Source organism: Danio aesculapii, chromosome 1 (genome assembly GCF_903798145.1).
Source record: "Danio aesculapii chromosome 1, fDanAes4.1, whole genome shotgun sequence".
Lineage (NCBI taxonomy): Eukaryota > Metazoa > Chordata > Actinopteri > Cypriniformes > Danionidae > Danio > Danio aesculapii.
In genome coordinates, this window is record NC_079435.1 from 4,768,813 (window position 1) to 4,779,686 (window position 10,874).

Sequence of the window (10,874 nt, forward strand, 5' to 3'; positions counted from 1 at the left end):
ATTTAGTTCTTCATGTCTGAACACCACAACATAAAAATAAAGAAATCAATCTAAAAAATATAAAGATTTGAGATTTTTAGTTTGTTCAGAATAAATGAAAGAAATCATTTAGCTTAATTGTGTCCAGCATGTACACTGAAAAAAATTATTCAAAGATGATTCCTTGGATTTACTAAATTATTTTAAGTTAAGGGGTTGTAAACAATTTATTTGGGCTGAATTTAAACAAACGAATTAAGTTGAACATTACTCAATTTAATTTGTTTGTTTAAATTCAACCCAATTAACTTGTTTGCAACAGTTTTGCAGACATCATTTTTTTCAGTGTACTGTAACAGTGGCGTTCACTCCAGCCCATAATTAAAACGTTCAGTTGATCTTGTTTGTCTTTTTCCCTTTTCTATTAGTTGATTTGGTGACGTCAGGCTTTTAAAACAGAAGGAAGCGGATCTTTCGCTCTCGCTCATTCCTCCACGTCACCACAGTTTCTGACGGCTGTGCCGTTGTGTTCTCCTTTGTATTTTGTTTTTGACTTCAGTTTGGATTGAGGAGTCCCAACATGCTTTAAGTTTGTTTGGTTATTTATTTAATATGTTGTTGGGCTCCCCATCTCTTGTGGTTTTGCTGATTACTTTATGTTAATATATAATTCAGTTGGAACACTTTGGCCGTTGTTTATTTATGTTACATTTTCATTGAATCACGAGTCTTAAGTAGGGACCGTAACACATGCTTAGTGGAATAAAGCATTAATTAAAATAATACTCCATCATAGTACGATGCATCCTTTGGAAAATTAATGATATAGTGACGACTGTTTCCTAAACCCGTAGTTGGCTTTTTTTCGTTTGAACCATGTTAGTTTTAATGTAAAATGTAACGTATAATGACACATTTAAACCACTACATTTCTTAATGAATAACCTGCTATTAATTAAACCATTTACGTGCGATATATATTATAAATAATAGAGAAGTAACCAGAGACACGAATATGATGAATGAGTTGAAAGAACTGATGTGAGTATAATTACCTGCACAGTAGGCTGAGTTACAGAGAGTTGGTCTAAGCAGCTCATAGACATAATAATTTGCTGGACAGGCTTTGACTCGAATAGGATAAGAGCTGTAATAGCAGCAGTAACCACTCTCATAACCACAGACAACGCGAGTGACGACTCCATCCTCTACTGTTGGGTGTCCACCACGCATCCATAAAGCATAGTAAGTCCCACAGCTATAGATAGCAACACATGTGTCTGGGATTTGAGCATTCAAACCGTTAATGAAGAGCCGATACCAGCCGCTCCAGGAGACTGAAGTGTCACACTTGAAGTTGTTTGATGGCTGACTGCTGTTGGCTCTCCATGGATTATCCAGCACAGTGTAGTTGTAGCAGGGGTCTTCAGAAAATTCAATTGAACAAAAGGAAATCTCAGTCTTAATATAATTCTTCACAAAATACAAATTCCTGATTAATAACCTACTTTACATTAATTTTACATCTTTATCACATGCCATTGCACACCTTAAATGTCTGTTTATGAAGTTTTGGGTTTAAAATCTAGCCAATCAGCTCTGTCTGATCTCTGACTAAAACATCAGGTCTCTTCATTAGAGACGATGAAGGTTTTTCCATCACAGCAGCTCATCATCAGACTCTTAATAAAGCAACATTAAATTGTAAATGAGTGTAAAATATAGTAAACACACAATGAGCAATGCTCTGACCATCAGTGGAAATATGATATATGTGTAATATAGATGCATTTATAAAAGTAATGATAATATAAAATACACTGCAGCAAATTATCTATAAAATATATATAAAAAATAAATAAATAAAATTGTATAACGTGCTGGTTACGTCCATAACTCATGTTCCTTGAAGGAGGGTTCTGAGACGTGTGTCTTAAGACACTTTTGGGAGTTCACTAGACGGCTAATCACTCTGAAGAGTGTCTAAGACACAAGTCAAAGTTCCCGAACTAATAGAGAACTATTTGTAAATACACCCTGAAGTTACATTTATTTTAACAACTGCTTATCTCTGATTTTATTTACTTGTGAAACTACACATTATGAACAACACATTTAAGCTAATTAATATACTCCAGTCAGAAAAGTCTTTATTAACGGATTGTATTAATATAAAGTGGATTTTTCACTGGTGTTTTACCTGTATTTTTAATCACGTTTCATGTTGTTTTATGGTTACAGTGAATATCTGTAACTTAATGTCCATTAAAACCATTTCCATTGTTCTACATGCTATTCTCATACAAGTATTACAAGTTACGAAGTATGCTATCCATCTCAGATGCAGAAAAGCTAGTCCATGCTTTTATGACTTCTAGGCTGGACTACTGTAATGCTCTGTTTGCTGGCTGCCCAGCATCCTCTATTAACAAACTTCAATTAGTACAAAATGTAGCTGCCAGAGTTCTTACCAGGTCTAGAAAATTTGATCACATCACCCCAATTTTATCCTCCTTACACTGGCTGCCTGTTAAGTTTCGTATTGAATTTAAAATATTGCTTCTTACATATAAAGCTTTAAATAATCTAGCTCCTGTTTATCTAACCAATCTTCTGTCTCGCTACAATCCAACTCGCTCTTTAAGGTCTCAAAACTCAGGACTTCTGGTAGTACCTAGAATAGCAAAGTCGAGTAAAGGAGGTCGAGCCTTCTCATTTATAGCTCCTAAACTCTGGAATAGCCTTCCTGATAATGTCCGAGGCTCAGACACACTCTCCCAATTCAAAACTAGATTAAAGACCTATCTGTTCAGTAAAGCATACACTCAGTGCATCACTTAGCGGGCTTCCACACAGGTTATGCATCTTGTTGATATACACTGTGAACATCAGCTACGCTAATTACTTTCTTTATTCTCCATTTCCACCTGGGGATACTCTTCCAGAGGCCCTCAGACTATGCAGAGTCACTGATTCGATCCAAGACCAACAACGAGATGATCCCAAGGTTTCCGTATCCTGGACCAGGCCGTATCCTGAGCAGCTACTGTGGTGGTCATGGAAGAGTGGAGAACATGAGACTGATTCCTGTGACGCTCCAGAGACAGACGAGTCTTCGCTGAGGCCAGCTTCCAGCCTCCGCCACTGAGACTGCAGCTCTGCACAAGACGTTTGGCCAGCGGAGAAATTAAAATGGTCGTGCCCAACTGAGCCTGGTTTCTCTCAAGGTTTCTTTTCTTCACTTCCGCCATTAGTGAAGTTTTTTTTCCCTCTCCGCTGTCGCCACTGGCTTGCATGGTTCAGGATCTGTAGAGCTGCGCATCGTTGGATTTGCTCTTCAATATTTGGACTCTCAGTAGTGATTATTAAACCACACTGAACTGAGCTAAACTGAACTGAACTTAAACACTACAAACTGAACTACACTGTTCCTATTTACTATTTACTATGACCTTTTATGTGAAGCTGCTTTGACACAATCTACATTGTATAAGCGCTATACAAATAAAGGTGAATTGAATTGAATTGAAAATACAGTGTACTAAAACTAATAAACAACAGTTATTACTGAACTCCTGTAACTATCCAGTATGTGCACTGTTAGACAACACTGGCGGATTCACCGGTCACTGATTTACTCTTTATGTGTAATATACAGTTCCCAAATACATTTCAAAATGACCTAAATTCATCACTTATATATATTTATATAATCAAAAAGCCAAATAATCAAAGCCAAAGTCAGCAGTGTTTCTTTACCAGGTGTGATGATCAGTGGTGTTGCGGCTGTAGAGCTGATGATAACACTGCCAACATCTGAAAATTTTCATCAATAAACAGATAAAAGTCTATGAAGGTGATAAAAACACTGGATATTTGAGTTTATAATGTACATGTAAACCTATTCAGAGTTACAAAACATTCTAACATTCATTTATTCCTGCTTTATATGATGCTTCACAGAGGCTGATTAGAGATTCTGCATGAGGAGAGATTAAAGTCTTTATCTCTGTACATAAAAACTGTATTATAATTAATTTAATATAATAAAATATGTAAGCTTCTACTCAGTGACGCGTGCACTAACTGACCAGTTTCAATATCTTTAAGCTTTAAAGTGGCTGCATCCAATCATACACTGGAATAATCTCGATGTCTTATCCTTAATCAGAAATGCACACAAACATCATGAGTTAAAGGACCAATGTGAGTATAATTACCTGCACAGTAGGCTGAAGGACAGACAGTTGTACTAAGCAGCTCATAGACATAATAATTTCCTGGACAGGCTTTGACTCGAATAGGATAAGAGCCCATATAGCAGCAGTAACCACCACCATAGCCGCAGACATCTCGAGTGACGACTCCATCTTTTACTGCTGGGTGTCCACCACGAATCCAGAAGGAGGTATATGAGCCACAACCATGCTTTTCAACACACGTGTCTGGGATATGAGCGCTCAGACCGTTAATAGAGAGCCGATACCAGCCGCTCCAAGAGACTGAGCGGTCACAATTGTAGTTATTTGTATTATTGACGGATCTCCATGGATTGTCCAGCACAGTGTAGCTGGTGCAGGGGTCGGCCTGGATAACTGTTATAACACAAACATTTTTTTAAAAGAAATTATCCTATTTAGAAAATATTTTTAAATCCATCCAGATGAACAGTTTAAGACTTTTACACACAGATATTATTCATGTTACATATTCAAGTTCAAAGGCACTAATGTGCTTAAGATAATTGCAGATATCAAACATTACAAGCTGAAATATTAAATACACATTTATCTTAATAGTAAGAAAATAGATTTATGAAATCAATAATTATTTAGTTACTACTAGAAATATAGACTCCAGTAATCAAGATACTGTCTTCAATATTTATATATTTAAAATACAGACAATATTCATTGTCAGTAATGGAGGGATCAGACATAAGTTGCTCAGAAAACTCTCAATCAGAGTTACTGAAACAGCAGGAATTATTGAGAAAAACGAGATAAAGCAGTGGAGCATTACATCTCTATTCAGTTAAAACACAGCAGACAGAAGTATAGTACATTACCAGCTGCGGCCATCACTGGTGTAACCATTATAAGGGCCAAGTGAAGTGTTGAAACTTCTGAAATAAAGTCCAATTAAAAAGGACACAATTAAATTACTAGAAAAACAGGCTTTTATTTAACAGCTCATGCTAAAATTTCTCATCATCTTTTTCCATCCTATTATGCGACTAAGCTGTGGTGACTATTCTTTAGGAAAACATGGGATTTTTTTCTATCCTATAATTTGCTGTAGTTTTCTACACCTGTTAACTATAATGATTCTTTCCAGTCGAATCTTTGACTGAAAAAAAAAGAAAAATGAGCCCCATGGCAGCCTGACACAAAGACGTCTTTACAGTATGAGTTGTATGAGTCTTCTGAAGTCAAACTGAATTAAGATTTAGGACTAAAATATTTTCCTCAGAGGCTTTAAAATAACTAATAATGAATAACTCAAATATTTTGGATAAACAATTTAATCTAATAACTCTTCTGAATGAATGAACGAATTGTTGGATATTAATGAACCTCTTTTTACAAGATGCAGAGTGTTGTTGTGAAGTTTCAGCTCAAAATACCATTCAAATAATGTTTTATAATTCTTTAAAGCTGCCCCTTTTAGACTTTTATTGCAATTGTGCCCATAGGCAGAGCGTGTGTGAGGCTGGGGAAGGCTTAGAGCATACTCACACTATGTACAGTTGCCTTGAACCGGGCCAAAGCATGCTTGTCTACCCTCCCGTCTCCACCGATGGCCTGCACTCGCATGACATTCGGGCCTGTGCACGCTTACGTCATCGATAATGCGCTGTTCAGTAATTGCTCTCGCTCAGCAGTGGTGATGTCTTTAGTTATATCGTTTTAGTCGTTTGGGATGCAGTAATGTGCAGTCAAATATTTTGCCGAACAGATCAGCCACTTTAGACGCTCATAAACAATCATGAAGTCCTCGTGCTGCAGGAATTAGGAGGTTTGCTGAAGGTGCAGTGGTGGTGCAGTGAGGGGTTTTTGTCTTTTATAACCTACGACAGTTTGCGTTCATTAAACAGTTAAGAATGATTAATAAATCCATATGAAACAGTCCCTTAAAAGTCACGTCTCGTCTTCAGTTTCCGGCTCAGGCGCGTTTTGCATTTACACTACAAGCGTACCGCGCCAATGCCCAAGTGAACCGCGCCAACAGAGCCAGGGCCGGCCAAGTGAACCGTGCCTGAGCCCGATTCAGAGCACTCACACTTCTCAAACGATCTGGGAAACGGGCCTGTGCACGGTTCGGATAGCATAGTGTGAGTACGCCCTTAGCCTCCCCCTGGCCAGAGACCACGGAGATAGCAGCAAAGAAAAAACTGCATTGAAACATGTAACGGGTGTGAGGCGGAATATGAATGTAAATTAATCTTGATGATTAACAGAACACTTGAGTTATTGTAAGTTTGTCAATGAAATTTAAAGTCTGATGAATATACATATCTATATATATATATTTTGTCATTCTATTTAATTTTTTGTAAAGACACGTATTTGTCTCTAAATTGTATTTCCAATATTTCCATTGACACAAAACAACATACACAAAAAATAAACGTTTGTTTTGTATTTATTGCACATATTCAAACACTATGGTTTTGCAGTCCCGGTCGGGGTTCTCCATAGACATTATGATTTTTCTATACTATATATAATATAAATTCTGCCCCCTAAAACTAACCCTCATTAAAAAAAACTATCTGCATTTTCACATTTTCAACATACATTATTCTGTATGATTTATAAGCTTGAGTGGACCACAATAAATGTCCCCATGAGTCTGTGTGCATTCAATTTTAAGTCCCCCATAGGATATAAAAACACACACACACACACACACACACACACACACACACACACACACACACACACACACACACAAGAGGAATACTCCACTGCATTTATGAATTTACATCTGATGATTTAAAATGATTTAGATTTTCATAAGAGTGCTGACCTGGTCAAAACCCAAATTACTCAACCAAATCCAACTACACACAGACCAAACAATCACTTCACGATTTATATGATTTATCAACATCATTATTAAGAGCAGAAAGATCTTACCTGATATGAGCTGAAAGCAGTGGTCTTCACCTGAAACAGTTGACCGCCTGACAAAGCAAATATTTGTGTGTGGTGATATTTACCATTAAGTTATCGCTCCATCAGCCTGATAAGAAATCTGATCTCGTATGCACCGTTTCCTTCTTAAATTCAAATTCAAAAGCTTTCACACACAGCTACAATATCATATTGTTTATTAACAGCTTACTTTTATATTTAAAAAAATGCATTAAAAAGATAAGCTGAACAAAAGGGAAAATGAATCATTCACATGCTTTAATGCTGAAATTCAAGCCATCTGAGGACTCACTTTGAATTTGGGTCTTCAGCTCTTCACTGTTATATTTTATAAATCTACTTCACAGATAAACAGATCGACAGACAGAGTTAGATAAAGAAAAATGATAGGAAGACAGAAACTACGTTTTAAATTAAAAAAAAGTAAAGCAAAGGCATTCTGTGTGTGTTTGAACATTGAAGAAATGTCAAGATAGCAAGACAGCAGAAAGTAGAGGCTCAAACTGAGTAAATGTCTGACCTCAATATTGAGCACACAGAAGATCAGGAAGATGAAGGTTCCCTGCTGAGAGTTCAAGATCAGGAAGACGATCTGCAGCACCTCACTGCTATTAGTGAAGAAACCCAGAATCCAAGGACAACCAAGAACCACAAACTGACCCAGTGTTTTAAACACCATAACCCTGTGGAGAAACAAAAGGCTTTTTCTTCATATCTTTCCAGCATATGTTTCATGCAGCGGATGCCCTTACAGCTGCAACCCAGTACTGGGAAACATCCATACACACACTCATACACTTCAGCCAATTTAGTTGATCCAATTCCGCTATATTTGTTTGGATTGTGAGGGAAACCTGAGCACCCGGAGGAAACCCGCGCCAACACGAGGAGAAGATGCAAACTCCACACAGAAACGCCAACTGAAATGCCCAGCCGGAACCCAAACCAGTGACATTCTTGCTGTGAGGCGACTGCTAACCACTAAGCCACCGGGGCAACTATTAATTGCCTATATTATTTTATCCAAAAACAGGATGTTACTTGGTTTGTTTAATCTGTGTAACTTCAGCATTTAGATTTTTGAGAGTCGAGTTCAGAGTGATGACGATTTTAATGAAGAGAATCAAGTTTAACTGCAGAAAGAAAAAAGAAATGATAGTTTTAGTTTCTATATACATTTATAAGCCTGTGTGTTAAATGCTAGAACTTACTGCTAGTATGACACAAACAGGACCTAGAGAACTCCAGATAAACCCTTCAGCAGTTTTAATCCAGCAGCTGATTAGAAGAAAAACTATTTAAAAAACCTATTTTAGATGTTGACTCTTGAACACATTTTAATCTTGCCTGTATAAATGTGCATTAATATGATCCAGGAGATGCAAAATAAAACATCATTTGAATGAACCTATCAAAATATTATTTCAGGTGTTGTTTTACAATTTTAATATATTTCTGTAACATTGATACAGCATTTTTAACAGATGCCAGACAAGTCCTACAGGTTATTTCCTTCTAAACAAATGAATGTAAACAACAACTCAGGTTGTTCATAAAGCCTTCTGAAACCAGCCCTATAGACACGCACACCATAACCAGAGCACGCACATATCCAATCACACACAGGGATCCACTGTTAAGCACCTCCCTCTTTTTAGAGCTGATCTGTGAAACGGATGAGTTATAAAATAATTCACCCCCTCACAGTTGTCATGAAGGGTAATATTAGCTATATGAACCAAAATAGTTCTTTGTACCAGGCTGTAACACCTTTTTTTCTGTTGTAAAGTCGGCCATTTTAACAGTGAGCTCAATAGAATTTGCTCCATATGGAGCCAGGACTAGCGGAATTTCGAGGAATTGCAGTTTCAGCTACTTCCGTATTGGCTTCATGTGGGGGAGCAGGAGGGTGCTGCTTGGTCACAACAGCTATATAAAATATATACAGATGCAGTGCAACCTCTGTTTATACACTATATTGGCACAACTAGTGCAAGTGATGGTCTCTTTATTGCAGAAATTGTATACCCAGTGTTTTGAGCTGCTGTGATGCAAGCGGAGCGATCACCCATATCTATTGTCCAACTGGATGATCTCTCCCGGAAGTACTGTTAGTCTCCTGCATAGTGGCTCTGTGACGCCCATGAATCCGATAAAATACCCCACAAATCATGGCGATGAGAGTGAATGAGCAAGAGAACAGTTTGAGAGAGGCACAGTGATGTTCTTAGCATTACATTTGTTAGGTTAAATGAATAGAGCAGTTAAGATATCCCCAGTGCAAATCTCCCTCTCTCATCGAGCTGCCATGAGACTGTCCACTGCCATCATTGTGCTGCTATTAATAGTTGGAGATACAAGGTCTTGCATGTATTTAGGCCTTATAACTTAGAACTGAAAGTTCTGTGTTTGTGACAATGCTGCAGATGTACCGAAGTCAGGTTTTTCATTGTGAATTCTCCTGAATTATGCAGCAGTTGTGTGTATTTTAAGATGTAAGGATTCGTTTGGGGTACTGCAGACATACAAGTTAGACAGGAAGTGACGTACCATAGCAGATGCTGAGACAGCCATGCTGTGGGTAGGTGTTTTTCATGCTTGGTCTTAATTTATTAATATTAACTTTAAGAAGTAGCGATTTCGCACATTTAGTTTATAATTCGGTTATATTATCATTGAGCATTCAGTGTAGAGAAGTGACATGTGCTTTAAGTTAAATGGCTTTTATAATGTCTGCTGGACTGTGCTCTTTAACAAGGCCAAGCGGTTGATTTGATTTTCTATTTTATTTAGATGTTGTATGTCTGCAGCAAGTCATCCACATAAAGGGCTGTATTGTTTATTATTATTATTGTTATTATATATTAACCAAATACTGTGTCCGGGCCTTCATTAAAAAAAATAACACAACGCAGAGGAAGAAGAAGAGCCGAAGGACTGGAAACGTTACACAAGTTCGATTAAAATCTTTCAGGAAATATTAGGGAAATTAAAAAATAATATTTGATATTCAATAACTTGAATATTTAATAATATAACTTTTTGTAATATGCTTATTGCAATAAACAGAAGTTTATAGGCCTGTTATCTTTTAGTAAAGCAGTAATGGATATATAGCTGTGCATTTTAGGTTCTTAAGCATCAAATATGTGCTCTCTTTCTTAATTGAGATGTGTTGAATTCTTCTTCCATCATTTACAATGTTTCCAAATTGCATTGTTAATCATTCATTCATTCATTCATTCATTCATTTTCCTTCAGCTTAGTCCCTTTATCCATCAGGAGTCGCCACAGCTGCATGAACTGCCAACTATTTTAGCAAATGGCCTTCCAGCCTAAACCCAGTACTGGGAAACACCCATACACTCTCATCCACACACACACACTCCTACACTATGGCCAATTTAGTTTATTCAATTCCCCTATAGCGCATGTGTTTGGACAGTGGGGGAAACCGGAGCACCCGGAGTAAACCCACACCAACACGTGGAGAACATGCAAATTCCACACAGAAATGGCAACTGACCCAGCTGGGACTCGAACCAGCAACCATTTTTGCTGTTAGGCGACAGTGGTAGCCACTGAGCCACGGTGCCGCCGCATGGTTAATCATTTCTTAAAAGTTTTTAAAAATCTGTCTTATCTATTATTTTCTGTAAAGCTGCTTCTGGTCATGACGTGTCCACACTAAATGCTTATTAGAAATGTTTAAGGGATTATACACAACATCCTTAT